Genomic DNA, 21,757 nt, shown 5'->3' with positions numbered 1-21,757 from the left:
AGAAGAGTCCATCAAGGAGCCAGGACAGTCAATGTTAGTTTAACAAAGTCTAGGGGGGCTGAAGATCTTCTTTGCAGGTAAGTAAAAGTCTTGCACAATGTTTTAGAAGAAAGGTTTGTAGAAATAAGATTCACTTAAAGGGCCACAAGCTGGGAGGCTTGTGAGCTGCAAAGCTGCAAGCTGCAAGCAACTCTGCAATGGTAACCATGAACAGTCTCGACTGAGAGCAAGTAAGGTTACACAACAAGAGGTAAGTCCTCTTAGGTTTACAGTGCCTTTGGTTAGAAGAAATGGTTCCAGCTGGTTTTTGTTCCTGTGTGGCTCATCAGATCCTGCTGTTCCTGGGCCTCAGTCGTGGGGACAAGAGGGAGGACTTCTGGGCAGCCTGCGGTAAAATACCATAACGGTAGTAAAAGGTAAACCACTGCCACCAGCCATTCAGTGAGGAAAGGGTAACATACAAATGTTACATGAGAAGCTAGACAAAGGGGACACTAGGTAACCCCTCCAGCACCCTATTGTAAGATAGTGTGTGCTGGGTCTAGAAAGTTACAAAATGTCAGTTATGTCCATTTCAGTTTACTGCTCTAGGAAACAGTAGATTATCCCAGAGAAGGTGTTTAACCCTTAAATCTGAGACTTCCCTGTATCACTGTACTGGAGATGCAGTGTGACGCAATGCAAAAGATGATGCCTATGGAGTTTGTCAGAGTCCACAACCAAAAAAAACTGTACAAAATCACATTGAGAAACTAGGAAAAAGGGTCTCACACTCTCCAGGTAAAAAAAAAAAAAAATCAAGTCCTCAAAATCCAGCAACGTTGCTGGGGACGTCTTATGTAGAGGGAATTAGAACATTTCTGAGAATTCTCACTAACAGCTGGCCAGTTCTTATTTTGTCTCATACCGAGCTCTTTGAGGCTAAAGCTGCAGAGACTACAGAAGACTGCGCTGGCAGATTTCCCATTGTTACGAAAGATTCCTCTTTACGGCAAGTTTCCTTCCATTTTAATGGACCCCTAAACTTTTTATTTTTATTTCTGATCCTAATCTGTACTTTCCACAGTGCAGTGCGCCTTAAGCTTCACTACACTGTCTTTTGCTCATCTGTTATGGGGTAACTGGCATGCCCTTCAGGCTGTCAGTACTGGGAAACATTGTTTCCCTTAATCTAGATGAACAAGTTACTTACCAACTGTAACATTCTTTCGACTGGATGTTCCTCCCACGTATTCCTTATCTTATGATAGACTCCCCATGGCACTGGTAATTTTGGAGGTGGGAGTACTAGTTATTGTTCTCATGGACGGAATGAAGTACCGCCTTGGCAAATAAACCCTCATTGGAGGAAGAGGCAATGCTTGATGAAGGTATGCATTGATGCCCATGTGTTAGGCAAAAACCTGTGCAGTTCCCTTTGGGAACACTGCAAAAGATTTAGGACTACAGTTGTTAGCAGTAAACCCTCTTGGTAGTAGTCTGTACCACCCAGATTTACCTGGTAGCTGTGGCTGAGCAGTCAGACTTCCGTCAAGAAGAGTCAGGCAGTATGCAAAGTAAACACAATAGGCACTCAGACACAATAGCACAAGCAAACACTGACCAGAGCTTTGGTATCAGGGTATAGAATTATTTATTTAAAAACACACTTATTGAAACACTCCAGCACTATTATTGTAAATCACTCTAAACACAGTTACTATTATATATACATCCCTTATTCCCTATCAGACAAGTCTTAGTTAACACCACTTATTTCCAGACAGAGGTGAGCGCTTAACTATAGATGGCACTCTAATAAGTTAACGAAAAAGGGAGGGAAAAAGGCAGAATGTAGGAAAATACACCACACTAATATTTAGGAACTCTTAAGCAAGGCAGGAAAGTCAAAAGTTACTTGTGAGCCAAAGTCCATAGGCTGGGCCCACTCTTGGAGAGCAGGGCACAAATTTACCCAAGATCACACAATGACAACAGGCTTAAAAAGTCTTGCAGGGAGTTTCAGAAAAGTTTTAGTTAGGCTCAGAAAAGTTTGGCCAGGGTGTCCCAGGCTAACCCAGGTTCGAAAGCCGGGGGCTAAATCTACCCCGTACAGTCGGTTGCAAGGGAAGCCAGGCGGAACACGGTACCTTATGTGGAAAGGATCCTCCAGCGGGGGCAGTTGTTCCTGGCAGCGGGTGCAAGTTGCAGCGTCGTCCAGAAGAAGAGGAGATCTCGACGTGGAGGAAAGATGAAGGTCGTTGCTCTGCCAGGGAAGAAACCAGCCGCAGAGTTTTCCGGTTAAGGGTACTACCCTTTGATTCGTGGTAGGGGTGAAACATGGTATCCAGGTTGCCGGGGTGCTTGGCACAGGCAAGGCGGCCACGAGATGCTCCAGGAAGCGAAAAAGGAAGCAGACTGGTTATCCCCACCAGTCGAAGGAAGAAGACTCTCTGGGCTGGAGATCTCCTCTGTCGTTGGGAAAAGTGGTGAGACGGTTCAGCAGGGCTCCACCGGTGGGGTCGTCGTAGCAGGTCGGCTCAGCTTCTCCCTCGTCGGATTCTTAGGTCTTAAAGTTCCAGTCCCCAAAGCCCTGCTTTTATGCAGAAAACCCCCATTCACTCAGCCTAGCTGTCACTCAAACATGCTAAGTGGTGAGCCGGCCAGCTCACCACTTGGGCCAATCAGGACGGAGTGCGACTTGAGTTGCCTAGGCAACTCAGTCCAGGGTGCCTAAATCCCCCTCCACCCCTCCTAAGTACCCCAGACAGAGTGGCACCACTTTGGAGGGCTTCTGTGGAGAAGCCCGCCAAAAAAGTGGGACAAAGGGCTCAACTTGGGTTGGAGTCACAGAAGCGAATACAAACGCCATTTTAGAACAGAGTTCTGGCAAAAAATACCAACCGGAGAATTAATATTAAATAAACCGGCGGTATGGTCGAGGCTATAGGAATTAAATAATTAAAGTTGGTAGCCTCGAACAATGGGAAATCCCATACAGATATATTTGCGGTCGAACATAAAAAGTAGTCTCCACTGCCACCATCCAAAACTCGATCAGGAGGGACGGAGACGTGCCCCCTCGACTAACAGACCCCGGGGCAATCGAATTGCCCCCGGCCAGTACGTCCACAATATGATGGTTTGTACCGGTTCTGTTCAGAATTTGAGACTAGTAAAGGCAATGGTGACTTTACATGCCCTGGGAGACAGTAGTCAGTCCCAGGCTATGGAGTCTATATAAGGGGGTCACTATGACACCCCTGTGTTACTGCACTGGGGATGCTATGTAACATCACAAAAACACATGAAGCCCTATGGAGTAAAAGGCCCCATAACCCATTAAACACATCTAGAGTCAAAGAAACACTCAAATCATGCCCAAGAGTGAGGGTAAAAGAATCTCACTCTTGGCAGGAGAAAAAAATAAACCCCAAAAAATCCAGCAAAGCTGCTGGGGGACTCACCAGGTTAGGAAATTCAGCCTAACCAGAGAATTCTCCCTAACACCATGTTGCAGCTGAACAAATATCTGCTGCAGGGATTCCCCTCTTCAGAGCCGCGGACGTAGCCAACACCTAGTGAAATGGGGTTCAATGTCTTAAAATCACTGCAAAAATGGCCGTGTATACAAAATATCGGCAAAAACGCTGTGGTTTGCTGCCACAATCATGTAAAGGATGCGGGGGGGGGCACCCCGCACCCATTATACCATTTAAGGGGAGCGGGGACCACCCCCGCAACCCCACTTCCCTTAAATTGTATAATGGGGTACACCTTTACCGGGTCAAACCACAGCCTTTTTGCCGCAATGTTTTTTTACCAGCAACATTTTTGCCGCGATTTTATTACCAGATACCAGAATGGGCTCCCGCCAATCTGTAGCACTCTATTATAGCCAGAATGATCCAACGGCATATAGTTTGTTTTGTCACCGCTAATCCTAATTTATGACCTGATTAACCCACAAAAAGTTGGTCATCTTGACGTCATTTTGACATTCTTGAAATGTAAAAACAGAGCCCTTTTGGGGTCCAGTCTATGCAGTCTCTCCTCTTCTTTGCCCAAATGAGGAGGAGGAGGATAGAATGTTGGTAATATGATTTTTTTTGTGACAAGAGGAAGTCAGAAACTACTTTTGGTAAGAAAAATGGTTTAACCTTAAGAACCACTTTGTCCTTGTAAAAAGTAGTATATGGGGGTTTATCATGAGAAAATGGACAGCGCAGCTAGAAATCCTTTAATTGTTCCGATCTGGAGCCCCAGATTGGCTAGATGCAATAGGCAAGAGCACCATTGGGGTGTCACATTGAAAAGGGTCCACATCCTTATCTTTGCACCAGTTACTGAATTTGTTCCAACGACACCGGTACAGGGATTTTGTTGCTGGCCTTCTGGCTGAAAGCAAAATCTCCATTACGTCATCCGGAAGATCCCAATCCTTGTATCTCAACCTCTCAGAAACCATTTGTGAAGGTTGAGTGTCTTGACCTCTGCATGGATAACCCGACCTTCCTCTTGCGAGAGAAGATCCTCTCTTTGCGGAAGATGTATTGGAGGGTAGATGGACATGTCCAGAAGGTCTGGGTACCACGCCCTCCTGGTTCAATCCTGGGCAATTAGGATCGTGGTTTTCCTGAACTTTCTCAACCTCCTGATTACTTGAGGAATCACGGGGACTGGAGGAAACGTGTAAGTAGTAACTTGCAGTCCACCGCGAACTTGTCTCCTAGAGCTCCTCTCGGAAGAAATTCCCCTGAGCAGTACTGTTCGCACTTCCAGTTTACCGTGGTCGCAAACAGATCCACTTGAGGGGTTCCCTCGTGGGAGACTGATCTGCCTGCTCAGAGCGTCTGCCGCCGTGTTCTGCTCTCTGGCTAGATGAACTGCCGATAAGAGATTCCTTCTCGTATTGCCCAGAACCAGAGCTGTATTGCCTCTCTGCACGGTGGTAGTGACCCTACGCCTCCTCTCTTGTTGAGGTAGTACATGGCCACCGTGTTGTCTGTCATTATCGGGACATTCTTTCCCTGTACAGAGGGGGCAGGAAGGCCTTCAGCGCTAGTTGATGTGTAGTTTGGACTCCAATGGAGAACAACGACCGCTAATTGTCCGATCGTTGGTATGGGCTCCCGACCCTGTGAGTGAGGCGTCCGTTACTACAGTTATCTCCAGCCATGGTTGCCAAAAAGATTCTCCCTTGAGGATGTTGTTGCAAGCCCACCATAGTAAATCCTGAGCAACTGCGCTTGGGACTTGCAGAAGATCCGACATACTCCAAGAACTGGGACCACTGAGTCCGAGGGCACATTGAGAATGAAATCCCTTCAATCTGGCCTCTGGAACCAGAAAAATGTAGGATGCCATGAGGCCGAGCAACCTCAGAAAATCTAAGGCCGGCAGATGCTGGGCATTCTGGAACTTTGTTACCATCTCCAGAATATGGAGAGCTCTCACCTCGGGAGGCGAGGCTTTGCCCGAGGAAGTATCCAAAACTGCTCCGATAAACTGGAGATTTTGGGATGGTATCATGTGAGACTTCTTGAAATTGAGGGAGAACCCCAGATTGTGAAGCAAGTGGCAGGTGATCAGATGATTTTGAGCTTGTTCGGGAAAACACGCTCTGATCAATCAATCGTCCAGATAGGGGAAGACGTGAATCCCCCCTCTCCCGAGACTCGCTGCCACAACCGCCATCAGTTTGGTGAAAACCCTCGGGGCGGAGGTCAGCCCGAATGGCAGAACTCGAAACAAAGCGAGAACCGCCAACCTCAGGTACTTTCTGTGCTTGTGATGGATTGGCACATGAAAGTAAGCATCCTGAAGGTCCAATGATAACCAGTCGTGGAATTGGAGAGCCTGAAGGATCTGAGAAAGGGTTACCATCTTGAACTTGTCCTTCCTGAGGAACTTGTTCAAGTTTCTTAAGTCCAAGATGGGTCTCAATCCTCCGTCCTCCTTTTGAATGAGAAAGTAGGTTGGGGTGGTGGGGAGCACCAAGCCTTGTTCCACTCCGCTACAGGTACCTGTTCTATTGCACCTTTGTCTAGCAGGGTTAAAACAACAGGAGCGGATCTGGAATTTTGACAGTTGGTTCCTGGTGGATGGTCTTGAGGCCTTTTTAGGAAGGAAAGGCAGCAACCTTGAGCTACTTTCTCCAGTGCCCAAGCATCTGAAGTAATACCCCGCCCCCATTCTTTTTAGATGCTGAGAGATTTTGCCTCCCAACAGGGTTTTGTGTGATAAGGCCTCGGAGTGATTTGGAGGCGGCTGCAGGAGCGGCTGAGGGGAAAAGATGCCGTTCCTGAGGCGGGGTTTGCACTTTTTCCTCGTCCACCACGAGCGACATTTCTCTTGCCTCTTTGAATGGCCTGTCCTCTTCCTCTAGCAAAACAGGAATAGTACCGAAAAGAACAACCTCTCCAGGAAGATGAGCCCGAATAAGGTTTCTTCAAGGAGGCTGTCACATGGATGCGCTAAGAGATTTAGCTGCCGCTTTAGAGGTCTGTAGTTTTTCTAAGCTTTCATTAGCTTTACTACCAAACAGCCTCAAGCCATCAAAAGGCATGTTGAGAAGTCTGGCCTGCACATCTGGTGCAAACACAGACTTCCTCAACCACACAAATCTGCGTAGCACTGTGCTTGCAGCCATGGATCTGCTGATACTATCATCAGTATCCAGTCCAAACTGGAGACATTCCCCCATTGCCTCCTTTCCGTCTTTGACAATATTCAGGAAGCCTTCCCTTTCCTCGCCTTCCGGAATAAGTTCAGCCACCGCCGAAATGCAGTCCCACAGGGTATGGGTGAACCTGGCCAGGGTACAGGTGACATTAGTTGACTTGAGAGCCAAGCTACCCGAATTAAAGACCTTACAGGCTCAAGCATCCACCTTCTTATCCTCTCTATCCGGGGGGGATAGATGGATATGCAGTCTGTCTTGAGGAAGTTGCAGCCTAAATAACCAGACTGAGTGGGATGCCTGCTTAAATAATTAGGATCATAACTAGAAGTTCTATACTTCTTAGGAAAATTACTGTTCACTGCAGCAATAGTATTAGGAACTTCCCAGATTTTTTTTCTACCGTTCTTTGAAGTGCACAATGGAAAGGGAGAACCGGATCCTTCTGGGGGCCCTGATCAAGTATGTCAGTCATATCCTGATCAAAAGTGGGTGAGGCGCTACCTAGACATAGGCTAGACATATCAATGCCACTAGCAGAGTGAAGGGTATCACACACGTCACTCATTTTCGATTCTGGATCGATTAATTCTTCTGGGACCTCTCTAGTACCATATTGAACTCCAAAAGGAGAAACCTCTTCTTCAGAGCCACTTTCTTCAAAAATAGAAGACATAGGGCCTCATCACGAGTCTGGCGGTAAACCTTAAATGCGGCGGTCGTGCTATTACCGCTGTATTTAAGGGTCCGCCAAATCATGATCTTCGCAGCAAATTTGCTGATTTTTGGCACATTTACCGCCGGCGGTAATAGCGCAAATTTTCCCCATTGGGCCCAATGGGGAATGAGGAATTCCCGAATGGGCCCAATGGGGAATGGGCAATAACCGTTATGCCAAACCCATGATCCGGCGAGAATAGCGCCGGGGGGTTTGGCGGTAAGGTTATTAGCACTGGCGCTAATAGCGCCGGCGTTACCGCCCAACTCGTGATGAGGCCCACAGAATTAAAGAAGTCTGATTTAGGTAAAGGAGTAAATCTCCTTTCCTGTTGATGAGTTTGGGTCGAAGGAATCGAAGGAACCTACGATGGAGGCGTCAAACACTTTTGCCTTCGATGTCGAAGCCGTCGACACCATCGGGTTTCAACGACTTGTTTTTTATACGGTGTTGGGGAAACACTTGATTCTCGAGGAATCTAGGACGAGTTGACGTCAACTCGAGTCTTACGAGTTTCACCCATATTACTGGGTTTTAACACAGTAGTTGCGGACTTCCCTGTGTCGTCCGACAATGCGTCCAGTGTCTGGCTCTGTTGAGGCTTCTTTTAGGGTGTCGAGGTCGCATTCTCAAAGACCTCCATCATCTTCCTTCTAAATTCTTCCCATTTTCTTGGGGAATCCCACTTAGTCGGGCATCGTACCAATTCGGTAGATGCATCGGAGGATGAAGAGGGAGATCTATGTCTCCTCTTAACCTTTTTTGTAGAGGAAGATGAAGAGTGTCTCGATCTACTGCAAGATCGAGATCTCAGAGTTTTTACAACGATCCGATTCTTTCGAATCGGTCAACTTTCTATGTCTTTTTGACACAGCCTTCGAGGAGGCCTTAAAAGCTTCCCGCCCCACCGCCAGTTTACCTTTCCTCTCACGAAGGGCCTTCATTATCGACTGAAAGAAACCACAGTCACTGGTTCGGTGGTCAGAGCCTAGGCACCAAAGACAAACTTGGTGAGGATCTGTAATTGACATCTTCGATCCGCAGTCAATACATTTTTTGAACACCGTCTTGGGAGTAGAAGGGGTGGAAGAAGATGACATTTTCAGAAGAAAATATTGAAGCGCTCTGTTCGAGAGCCAAGCAATCAGAACAACGGAACTGAAGCCAACGGGCGCGGCACAAGCTATTTATACTGATGGTGACGTCAACACAGTACGGACACCTTCAAAGGAACATCAACGCCATGACCTTGTGCACAGCGCCCTGTGGCGAAGAATTCTTTTTTCCTAAGCAGCGAAGCGGGCAGGATACGAATATCATAAAATGAGGAATATGTGGGAGGACACAATCCATTCGAAACTTAGTTACTACTTTTAGTAACCTGGTATCACTTGTGGTAACTTTTTATCATTGTACCACGTATCTTACAATCTTACAATGCAGTACAAAGGGGTAGACTTTTGGGTTTGCCCTAGACTAACACTCAGAGGATTTTATGGTCATTGTAGGTGTGCTAAATGGACAGGCTGGTGGCAGCAGAAACCTATTACCATATTTTGGTGCTTTTCGCTTTAGCCTTACAGCGTTTACCATGTTTTGGCTACTAACTGTGGCTAGTGACCAAAAATGCCCATGTCACTTGTCATTTGGCCATCTTGTCTTTTAGCCTTCTTCCTGCCCTGAGGTATAGACTGTGTGCCCGGAAAAGCAGAAGCTTTTGGCAGGCTACTGGAGGGACTTTCTGGTCCCAATCCACAAACTGGTTTCAATGTGTCCAAGTGTTACGCATGAGTGTTCCCGACTTGACCACTGCTGGGGTGGGTGTGGGGGTGGGTGGGTGAATAGTGGTTGGGTTGGGGGGCTAGTTCTGCTATTGGCAAGTGGGAGTTTCTGCTCTTAACTGACTTTTAGGTTAAGAAGAGGACCCCTGCACCCACTCTAGAGAGAATGTGGAGTAAGCTGAAGGAGCCAAGACTCCTGTCCAGCTGTGAGACCCACGAGGAGACCGGACACCAGTCTGACCGAGGCCAGCTTCTACTGCTGTCCTGGAAGAGCCCTGTCTTGCTGTTGATCTTCAACAGTCCTGCGAGGGAGCTGCAACCTGTCGAGTGGAGGGAACATCCATTCCTGAGGTCTGCTCAGTACCCTGCTAAGAAGAACCTTCAGAAGTGTCACAGGACTGCCCAGCTCCGAGTTTGGGCTACCGTACTGCAGACGTCGTCTTTCCGTGTTGAGGCCTATAACATGGGGTATCCCTCAGCTTGTTCTTCAAGACTAAACTCAGCAGAATTTTGTAGTCCTAGCATCAAGGTAATCCGAGATAGGAGGGAAAATGTGACCTTGACAATGAAGTCCATTTGCATCGCTGTGCTGCGGTGACCACTGTCCAAAACAGCTAACCTGAGTCAAGTCCAGTCCTGAGAGGGTTCCTGCATTGTGTTTCGCTGCATTCTCCCATCCAGAGTCCTTGCAGCAGCCAAAGACACCTACCAGAGATCTACTCGAACCTGCAACCCCTGCAAATCAAGGACTGAGGCCGACAGCAACAAAAGTGAAGAATAGGCATACAGGGAGTGAGTTACAGTTGTTCTTATCTGCCCCTAAACTCCCTTTAAATGTTTTGCTAACTTTGATAAAACTTTTAAAATACTTTGGTTTTGCCAGTGCTAACTCGCGCAAGCCTTCTGAAAGTTGGGGACACTTGCTAATTAGAATAACTTGTCCTCATCGTCCACTGGACCCCAGAGGCCAACTTCATTTCCAGCGTTACAAACTTTCGGACCCTTTCCTGGAACTTTGGAAATAAGGCTCCAGACAATTTAGGGAAGGATTTTGAAGCTAGCGACAATTCTCTTTGGACCTGTATTGTATATACTATCTATACATTCCTTAACAGGGGTTGGATCTGTCTTATGCCCTACTCTAGTGGTTGTATACATGTATTCTTTTATTAGGGTTGTGTGATACTTCCACCCTGTTAGTCATTTTTCATAGTGTTTCGCCATTAAAAAAAAGGTCTTTCTATACATACTGTCTATGTGTAATGTGTTACTCCCATTGTGTGTACTCATTGTGGACCCTGTACAAGCTCACAGCCTCTTGAGACTTAGCCTAGACCTCTCATCACTGCTACCTTTAACTAGTTTGGCTACAGCTCCCAGAGTTTTCTCTGTCAAAATATAGGTTGGCCTTCTACACATCTGTCCCCCAGGTCAGAGTATAGAAAATCAGTCCCAACACGTCCTCCAAAACTGTATTTTTAATATCCTAAACCTTATCAGAAGGTTCCACATGGACTTCCTCTTGTCTCAAAGGGGAAGTAGAAGAGTCTATCCAGAACAGCTGATGTATAGGATTAAAGATAAACCCAACTGGTCTATGCTAGGCAGAGTTTGCATGCAGTAACCTCTGGCACCACTACACACAACTAGGACTACAGGTGTAACCAACCTTTGGAATACGTCTGTACCACACAGTTTCTGGTAGCGAGCTGAGCAGCCTGGCTTATCAAGAGGGAATGTGAGTTGTAATGATGTTACACAGAGGTCTACAATCGCAAGTATTCAAATAGACTCTTATACTCAAGGTTTCTTGGTAAAACATTTATTACACAGCCAATTAGAAAACATTCACTAAAAGGAGGCAATCAATATATCACAAAAATATACAATACTTCACACTATCCAGTACTGAGGCATTTAAACTACTTTGAAGGAGGAGCAAAATGACATTCAGAGCATTTGCAGTAGGAGCAAAAAGGCATAGGTTAATGAAACTAATAGTAGAATTATTCTTAAACAGTGCAAATAATTTGAGTTCACCAGAGGAGTTGTTCCAATGCAATAGGTAGGCCAAAGTCAATGGGCTAGAGTAAGTAAAAACGGTTCTGGTAGTTAAACGGAAAAGTCTATGCCACAGTTCTCAGAAGTAGTTAATAGAAGAAAGATGTCGGGTCACAAGCCGACTAGGCCTGCAAGTTGCCAAAGTTTCACGTACTTTCGCAGTGAGAGTTAAGTTCTCTCAGTTGGGTTTTTACAGTACCTTATTTTGAAGGAAAAGATGCAGCTGAGGACTTCTTTTCCTGGTAGTTCCTGCAGATCTTGCTGTTCCTGAGCCTCAGTCATGGCGACAAGAGGGAGGACGTCTGGGTACTCCTGCACTGCATGTTGACAGGTCACAAAGCTGGCCAACTGGCATATCTTCGATTCCGGTAGCTGTCGTCAAGCACACAAACTGGTGTCCTTCTCCCTGGCTATTCTGTTTCCTGCAGCAATCTGAGGAAAATACAATCAGCTCTGAGAATGGTATCCAGGTGGCTTACGAGTTGATTGGTCCCACCAACTCAAAGGTCGTCCTTGAAGGGCTTCTCCGTCGAGATGAACTTGGCGATTCGGACCTGCAGCAGGGCTTCACCGGGCAAACCAACTGTCCAGGAGTTGCAGCAGCAGTCTTCTTTCAGCTCGTCTTCGGTTCTTTCATTCCAGTGGTCGACTCTGCCTTCCAAGCCAAGAGACTCGCCTAAACAGTTTTAAACAGTTTTCTCCCACTCATTCCAGCCTAGCTGCCACTCACCCAGCAGGGTGGCTGTCCTTGCCGCTGAGTCAGCCAGCCAATCACGCTAGTGCATTTGGGTCGCCTAGGAGACTAAGCACACGGGCACCTCCCTCACTTCCTGCCCACCCCAGACACTCTGGCGCCAAAGGCGGACTTCAGTCCTGAGGCCCACCAAAGGTGTAGGAACAAAAGGACCAAACCTAGATTTGCGTTCAGAGACAAACTCTAGAAGGACCTTTCCAAAAAGAAATGGTGAAAAGTCCGGGACCCGTTTAAACAAAGGAGGCTCAGGCGCCAACTTGAAAAACATGGCTCCCGCGATTTAACGCTACCGGTGTTCGCTGTCGGGAAAGATCATGGTAGTTCATTGTAAAACCACTGCCACCAGCCTTTTCGAGAGGAAAGGGTAGCATTGAACTGCTACATGAGTTGCTAGACATAGGGGATACTAGGTAACCCCTCCAGCACTCTATTTTAAGATAGGGTGTGCTGGGTCTAGGAATTTAAAAAGACTAGTAAAGTCAATTTAACTTTACTTTCTCTGGGAACCAGTAGTTTATCGCAGAGAAGGTATCTAAACCTTGGGAAAGCCTAAAAGGAGTCTGTGTCACTGCACAGAGGGTGCTGTGTGACACATGAAAAGATGATGCCTATGGAGTTGTCTAAAACTCAAAAAGAAAAACACAGAAACACACATTGATTTGAAAAGTTCAAAGTCCCAAAATTTAACTAAAGAGCTGGAGGGCTCTAAGGTGGGAGGAATTGCCACATTTATAAGAATTCTCCCTAACAGTCGAGGAACCTGTATATTGGTCAACACAAGCTGTGGCGCCGATTGAATAGGCTCAACCAAGATCTCCTTGGCCTTACTGGAGTACCAAAAAGGTCTTCAGGAGGCACTATGAAAAATGTTGATGGGCCAAATTCAGCATAGTCCGAAATGAGACTCGCCTGTTCACTTTGACCTTCTGGTACCAATGCCACTTTCGTCCATCAGTCCTTAGAAGATTTTCTTATTTTATCAGGGTCTGAAATTGAGGGGAGCTGGAAGCTATTTAGCTCTTGTTAGCTAGAAACCAACAACTACCAGGAGCTACTTTTGGCTCCTAGTGCCAACTGGTGCCTTCCAAACATGTACATTTTACATTAACTTGGAGTACATGAGAATGTTAATAAAGAAGAATTAGAACACATCTAATACACATTTAAACACAATGGTTCATACAAAATTGACAAAAAGTTAAAGTAGCATCTCGGGAAGCTCCCGGTTCCCCTGCAGCAGCTCCTGCCTACAGGGTGATGTCCGACACCCAGGAGCTTGTTTTAACTCCTGCTCATCGAATCTCAATTTCAAACCCCGTCTATGGTTATTTCGAGAAGCTGGTACCAAAACCGGTACCAAACGAGAATGCTTGTTTCTCCTATGATATCTGCTCCTGTTCCTCCTCGATACCAAGGAATCTGTAATATTTACTGCAGTAGCCGGTTTGGATACTAGTGCAGTCACAGGTGAGCCAGTTCGTACTGATTCAACCCTGGAGGCGTTTGCCTCTTTAGAGCTAATCTCGACTGTACGGCTGACTCCTGAGGCAGAAGAGCTCTTTCCTAGTACCTTAGTGATTTTGTCAGGAGTGACCAAATTTCTGGTATCGAGCAGACATTTTTAGATCCCATCCCACCTGGAGGTACTAACGCTTCCCCATCAGGAGGTACTACCCTTTTCCCACCAGGAGGTACTTGCAAGTGTAAGCACCTGGGGTTTACCCCTAAACAGTCTAGTGAAGACCTCGAAACTGGGCTGACGGTTTGCACCTGGGTACGGAGAGCTGGTGACGAAACATGTACCGCACATGCCAGTACGGTCTCCCCCTTACCGATATCGGCCTCCCTCCTGGTCCTCACAAAGTCTTTAATCATCTTCGGTACCAGTCCCATCTCTGAAATACTTGTGTACAAGCGCGATATGAATAAAATATATCATATGATAGCTGTGACATATAAAGACTACTATGCAGAGACCTCAGGTGAATTCCACAAGGCACAGGAACTCATAGGGTGATGAATCCCCAAGCATCAGACGCAGGCATGAGGATCAGCCGCTGAGAACTGCTTCCTACAACGGATGCATTGCTTAAATCCCGCAGTAAACTGCATATATCAGAGGGAGGCACTGCTTTGTTTACAAAATGACAAACACTAATCCGAATGAAAGAGGTTTGGACAGCAAAAAAAGAAATGCCTCAAAAAAATAGGATGTCAGGGGCACAGCAATTCCGACCCGCCCAGTAGGTGGAAAAAACAGTACTGGGTATGGGTTGTTTGTGACGCAAGGGTCAAGGGTGGGGACTGGCATGCAGAGGAACACACGCGCAATGCAATCCCGTCACTCAAAGTTCTTAAAGGGGCAGCTATCTTTTTGAGACCGCTTTTTTTTACATCCTGCAGAAGTAGGCATCCCAACCAGATGGGAAGGAGGGCGAGCAGGACAACAGAGAAATAGATTATAGAGTGTTGTGGAACAGTACTATGTGCCATTGTCAATTTTCAGTGTGTTCAACTATTTTTATAACAGACTTCCTATATTGAATTGTGTCCCATACTGTGTTACCTCAATGAGGGCCCCTGACCCCACTCACACACTCCTGAGACTAAGCCTTGAATGCTCATTCACCTACCTTGACTGGATTTGGCCAAGTCCCAGGGTGTCATGATCCTGACAGGCCATGACCATTCCCTTATCTCGCCCTCCCCATGGCAGAAGCGTTCTCCCCGTGTGCACCATTCGGTGTCCCTTTTTACCAGCGTTGCAGACTTTGCTCTATACCGCTGTGTCCCACTGCAGCACGGTCATCACATCGGAACGCTTATGTGACTGCCTGCTCCGTTTTGCCATGTAGACTCCGCCCCTCAGTTTCCATAGAATGCTTGTCGTTACCCAGCATGGTGCTTCTGATTGAAGTATGTCCATTGAAACTTTGTTGATCTCATGGTTTGCTGCTCCTTGTTTACGGACTGCCTACCTTCGTTTCAGTTTCCTTGATTACCCACTTGACGTCGATTAACTTTTGCTTGTCCCTGGACTGCCTCTGCTTATTGGAACTTCCTGGTTTGTTGCCTGCACAACGCCAAACTTTGCTGCCTGTCATTGGATTTCCTCGCTTCTTGTGTACCGGGACGCCTTGCGGAGCATCATACTGTGCACCTACCTGACACTAGTGCGTCCTTCGTGCCATTCGCGTGCCTAGCTCCTTACTAACCTTTCCTTCCTTCCGTTTTGGCTTACCTCTGGGAATTGAACCTTTTCATCAATATCATACCTTCACTGCCTGGCTGCCATTTCCTGGGTTGCTTTCTTACTCGACTGAGCCCTCCTCCCTTAATTAAGAGGATAGGCTTTAGTTATTTACCTTTTCTTGTGCATCATAGTGGACAATTCAAGGCAGGAGAATCAACTTATAAATGAAACCCAGTGCCAGTCCCTCCACTTATAGATGAAACCCAGTGCCAAGTCAGGAGGTTAGTTCTCCAGTCTCATTCAGGTTGTTTGATTCATTGACCCTGTTCTAAAACCTGTCCCTTTCTTTTGCAGCCTGGCACTCTGATGGTGATTTCTCCCGCTCTTTCAATTGATTCACCCCTCAATCCTTGTGTATTTAAAAATATATAGGGGTGATTCACTGGAAAAGTCACCCTCTGTGAGGAGACTTGGGCCGATTCCGGTCCCGGTTGTACTACATGGAGTTCCCACACCTGAATATCCCCATCTTTGGCAAGTATGGACACAGGGCTCCCAGCTCACCATGTCTGCCTCACATTTCTCCACCATGGCTGATTATAGAAATCCATCCTGACACTTAGTACTCCCTCTACTCTTTCACGACTCATCTTGCTGCACTCCTTTACCAACCCTCCAGCGACTTATTACCTCTGGTTCTCAAACCTCCCCTGTAATATCTACTTCCTCACTCCTACCACCCTCGTCACTCATGCTCCCTCTCTCTGACCCACTCTCCCCTTCCACCATCTACTTTCATCTCTACTACTCTCACACACTCCAATCTCTTATTCTCCTTTTCTCACACTGTGACCACTACAAAACAATCATTACATGCTCTCAAGATTACTACCTTTCGTTCATCCACCTTGCCTGCACTCTCATCCAGGAATCCCTCAGTATGCAGCTCCAAATTCCGCTGTCCGTAACCTCATCTCTAAGTTAACCTCCTGTTAGGCAGAAACCTGTGCAGTTCCCTTAGGAACCACTGCTGAAAGTTTAAGACCACAGGAGTTAGCAGTAAACCCAATTGGTAACAGTCTGCACCACCCAGATTTACCTGGTAGCTGTGGCTGAGCAGTCAGACTTCTCTCAAGAAGAGTTACGCAGTATATAGAGTATACAAAATAGGGCCAAAAATACAGTAGCACAAGCAAACACTGACCAGAGCTTTGGTATAAAAGTATATAATTATTTATTTAAAAACACTTGTAAAAATACACTGGCACTAATATGTCAAGCAAGTTCAAACAGTCACTATAAGTATTTACACCTCCCCAGTTAATTATTTGACAAGTCTAGGTTAAGACACCACTTATTTAGCAAAACAGAGGTGAGCGCGTAACCGTAGATGGCACTCCAATAATTTGTTTAAAAAGGGAGAGAAAAGGCAGAATAGGAAAAACACACAGTACCAACACTTAAGAAACCACAGCAAGTCAAGAAAGGCAGGGTCTATTGTAGAGCAAAAGGTTCATAGGCCAGGCCCACTCTTGGAGAGCAAGGCGGAATGTGCCCAAGATCACACAGTGGAAATGCACTCAAAGTCTTTGCAGGAAAGTCAAAAGAGGTTGGATCAAGAAAGGTAATGTTAGCAGGTCCGAGGTCACCCCAGGATAGAGAGTCAAGGATTTACAGGACATCTTGGACAGTCTGTGGCAAGGGAGACCAGGCGGGACACAGTACCTGAAATGGTGAGAAAGCTCCAGCGGGGGCAGTTGTTCCTGGCAGCGGGTCTAGAGGAAGAGAGGATCTCGACGTGGAGGAAAGTTGGAGGTCGTTGCACTGCCAGCGAAGAAACCAGCCGCGGAGTTTCCCGGTTAAAAGGTACGATCCTTTTATTCGCGGTAGTGGTGAAGTGTCGCTATCCGGCCACCGGGGTGCTTGGCACGGGCGATTCGACCACGAGACGATCCAGGAAGGCGAAAAAGGCGAACTGGTTGGTCCCACCAGCTCAAAGGAAAGAAGACTCTCCTGGAAGATCTTCTCTGTCGTCAGGGAAGTGGTGAGTTCGTACAGCAGGGCTCCACCAGTGGTGTGGTCGTTGTAGATGGCTCCGCTTCTCCCCTATTCGGATTCTTTAGCTCCTGTGGTGACTTCTGAAGTTCGTCCCCAAAGCCCTGCTTTTATGCAGCAAAACCCCCATTCATCAGCCTAGCTGTCACTTACACATGCTAAGTGGTGAGCCGGTCGGCTCACCACTGGGCCAATCACACAAGAGTGCGACTTGAGTTGCCAAGGCAACTCAGTCCAGGGTGCCTATTCCTCCCCTCCCACACATCCTGTAGACCCAGACAGAGTGGCACCACTTTTGGAGGCTTCTGTGCAGAAGCCCGCCAAAAGTGGAACAAAGGGCTCGACTTGGGTTGGAGTTTCAGAGGCGAACACAAATGCCATTTTAAAACCGAGTCCTGGCAAAAAGACCCAACCCGGGAATAAATATTAAATAAATAATCCAGCGATATCTTTAACATTGCACCAAAAAGTGGTGCTTTTAAAATGAATGGGAAAATCCCATAGGAAATATTCCGGGGGAATATTTTGCGTGGTATCCACTGCCACCAGCCAGAAACTCAACAAGGGGGGACTGGAAAGAGCCCCCTTGGAAAACAGACCCAGGGGCAATCGAATTACCCCTACCAGTATTGAAGGTTTGTACTGGTTCTGTTCACAATTTAAGACTAGTAAAGCCAATGGTGACTTTACATGGCCTGGGAGACAGTCAGTCCCAGGGTATGGAGTCTATGTTTGGGGGTCACTATGATACCCCTGTGTTATTGCACTGAGGGTGCTGTGTAACACATACCAAAAACACATGAAGCCCTATGGAGTAAAAAATCCCATAGCCCATAAAACACATTACATAGTCAAAGGACATTCTCAAATCATGTCTAAGAGTGGGAGAAAAAGAGTCCCTCTTAGCAGGAGAAAAAAATAAACCCCAAAAATCCAGCAAAGCTGCTGGGGGACTCACTAGGTTTGGGAAATTAGCCTTAACAGAGAATTCTCCCTAACACCTCCTATCCTTCTGACGTCACCCCTCATTCTTGAGCCAGAGTGCTGGGAATTTATATCCCTGCTCGTCCTGGTATCCCTGTTCCCAACCTTCCTATTGGTCCCTCATGCCACCGGTTCTAGTCGGTTGATCTTTTCCTTTGCTTTCACCTGGGGCATAGCTTTCACGAAGAAAAGCTTCAAAGTCCATGACTGACACTGCCAGCTTTGGTTCACCAGCATTCTTTCCTGTTCCCCTACTCTGGGCTGCCAGGGCTCGCTGTGGTGGCCTCTCATACTGTCTGGTGAAGGTTGCCTCTTTGCAGGTGTATTTGCAGTTGTTGAAGTGGTAATTGCAGCCGTCCTCCCATTAGGTTCAGTCTGCTGTTGGTGCCGTGGTTTCTACTTAATGTAGTTCTGAAATAAAATTCAAAAATCTCAGGATAAAGCAAAAGGCAGGTAGGCATAGTGGAAAGGGGAGTGGTACCAATAGCTGTACAAGGCAAGCTTAGGGGGAGCTAAGGCCTCACCTCATCCCACCTCTGGCATCGGATCTGCTCTGGCATGGTGTCCGGTCAAAGGTTCGACTGCAAAGGGTCGAATGACGTTTTGATCGAAAACAAAAGAACCGAAAAAAAGGATCGAAATTTTTTAATATTTATAATTTTTTTGTTTAGCATGTATAAAAACACTTTTATAAAGAGAAAACGGGGGGCTGGTGGGGGAGCCCCCACCCCCCCCCCCCCAAAAAAATGCCCATCCTTTTTTTCGGTCCTTTTACTGTCGAAAAAAAGGCATTTGTGCCTTTTGTTTTCGAAACTTTGACCTATTACCCTCTGGCATATGCCCTGGTAGGCCAACATCACCAGGGAAGATGGGGTCCCCATTCCTCCTTAACACGGTCAAAACTCTGACTATGTCACCAAGAACAAATTTAAGTTCTTAAAACAAACCCCATTGGTAAATCAAATATGGCACAGGAAATGTTTTCCATGCTTGAACCTTTTCATAGTCTAAAAAAGAAAAAGGCTGCCAGTGACATCTGCAGTTAAATGCAAATTGTCACTTCAGGAACTGATGAACTTTGACAACCAGCAGTAAAACAAGGTCTGTAGGGCAAAGTTAGTATGCAGTACCCTCTGGGAACACTACAAACAACTATGACTACAGGTATAGGCAATCCAACCTTTTGTATAAGCTTGTACTACACAGTTTTGGTAGCGTGTTGAGCAGCCAGGCTTATCTCAAGCGGGGAAATGTGAGCTATAGTGGAGTTACACAAAGATTCACAGTTACAGGTATTCAAATAAACTCTTACACTCAAGGTTTCCAAACAATAATTTATCAGTCAGTTATAAAGCCTTCTTCAGAAGGGAGCAAATAGAATAGTAACACACAAATATACTTCAATACTGTACACTGAGTTTCTGAATCAGACAAGGCCCTTTTGGGATGGCCCACAGACACAGCCTACACCCGCAGGTGACTTCAGTAACAATGGTGCTGTGGACATTAAAACCTTACTGTTGGCATTGAGAATACTCTTTGAAAGTGGGCAAACGGCAAAGGTTATTAGAACACAAGAGGCCACAAATATTCTTAAGCCGTGCAGATACTTTTAGAGTTCACGAGAAGAGTCATTCAATTCAATAGGCTAAGCCAAAGTCAATGGGCAAAAGTATTTGATGGGATGAAGCACTTCTGGTAAGTAATGGAAAAGTATTTGCACAAGTTCTTGGGTGTCTTTGAAGAAAAGAAGAATCAAATGTAGGGCCACAAGCCGATTAGACTTGTGGAAGTTACAAGCACTTCTACAGTAAGAGGTAAGTTCTCTTAGACTTGCTTTACAGTACCTTGGTAAAGAAGAAAAGATGCAGCGGATGACTTCTGTTCCTTTGCAGCTCTGCAGGTCTCACTGTTACTGGGCCTCAGTCGTGAGGACAAGAGGGAGGACGCCGGGGGACTCCTGCACCACACCAGTACTGTCAAAACTGGCAACCGGTAAACTTTACTTCCGGTGGCTGTTTTGCGTTTCAGCTCCTTGCGGTACAGCAAATAGCAACAAGTGCGGTTCCTGGCTGTATAGGTGGACTTCCTTCACATCTGAGGTCCCGCGCTCAACTGATCGGGGTCAGGCTTGGTCAGTCCTGCTTCGTGCAAGTTCGCAGGATCTTCCAAAAGCTTTAAGCCAGTTTACAAGCAAGGCACACAGTCTGGTGTCCCTCTCCCTGGCTCTACTGTTTCCTGCAGCAACTCTGAGGAAATTCAACCAGCTCCGAGATGGGTGTCCAGGTGGCTTACTTGGGAGATGATTGATCCCACCAACTCAAAAGGGAGAAGTCGTCCTTGCAGGGCATCTCTGTCGATGCGAACTTGGAAAGTTGTCACTGCAGCAGGGCTTCACCAGGCAAACCAACGGTCCAGGAGTTGCAGCAGGCGCCCTCTTCAAGCTCGTCTTCGGTTCTTTCATTCCAGTGGTCGACTGCCTTCCAAGCCAAAAGACTCACATTTTATTCAGTTCTCTCCCATTCATTCCAGTCTAGCTGTCACTCACCCAGCAGGGTGGCTGTCCTTGCCGGACCGTCAGCCAGCCAATAACGCCAGCGTGCATTTGGGTCCCCTAGGAGACTAAGCACAAGGAGTTGCGGGCACCTTCCTCACTTCCAGCCCACACCAGACACTCTGGCACCAGGGGCGGTCGTCAGTCGCGAAGCCCGGCAAAGGCGAATGAACAAAGGAGCAACAATCTAGAAGGACCTTTCCACAAAGAAATGGAGAGAAATGAAGAACGGGACTTTGTAAAAAATTTTATTTTATTTATTTATTTATTTTTTTTTTTTTTTTTTACACAGAGGGGCCTCAGACGTCATCTTGAAAAACATGGCTCCCGCAATTTAACGCTACCGGTGTTCGCGGTCGTTCTTGGTAGTTCGTTGTAAAACTACTGCCACCAGCCATCTAGAGAGGAAAGGGTAGCATTTGACTACTACATGAATATCTAGACACAGGGGATACTAGGTAACCCCTCCAGCACTCTATTGTAAGATAGGGTGTGCTGGGTCTAGGAATTTAAAAAATATTAGTAAAGTCAATTTCACTTTACTTCCTCTGGGAGTAGTTTATCCCAGAGAAGGTATTTAAACCTTGGGAAAGCCTGAAAAGTGTTCCCTGTGCCATTGCAATGAGGGTGCTGTGTCAGACACGAAAAGATGCAGCCTATGGAGTGGTCAAACTCCATAACCAAAGAAAACACAAGAGTAAAACATTTCAAAACACATGTGTGTGAAAAAGGCCAAAATACCAGCATGAAAAGTGTCGGAGATAACATTGCAAACCCGATCAAACACACAAACGAAACCACAGTAAAATCTAGTAACCAGATTCCACCATCACTTCCAGTACCTACAGCAAAGAAGGTTCTGAGCTTGGGTGCATAGACCTCACCAGACTAGCCACAATGACAGAGTTACACCACAATTTGAAGAACGAGTCCCTGCAGCTGTGGAATTGCCACTAAACTGCACTGTTTGGTATGAAGGAGGAATGCATTAGAATG

General features: G+C 46.5%; 1 protein-coding gene across 6 annotated transcripts in view; it reads right to left on the bottom strand.

The window, feature by feature from the left end:
• Nucleotides 1-21,757, bottom strand: part of CNOT10 (CCR4-NOT transcription complex subunit 10) — a 1,248,840-nt gene that overhangs the window by 724,421 nt on the left and 502,662 nt on the right. The window lies entirely within an intron of this gene.

The sequence above is a fragment of the Ambystoma mexicanum genome, chromosome 2q (genome assembly GCF_040938575.1).
Source record: "Ambystoma mexicanum isolate Mex_15411 chromosome 2q, UKY_AmexF1_1, whole genome shotgun sequence".
NCBI classification, from domain to species: Eukaryota; Metazoa; Chordata; class Amphibia; order Caudata; family Ambystomatidae; genus Ambystoma; species Ambystoma mexicanum.
This window is presented reverse-complemented; position numbering and strand designations above follow the sequence as displayed.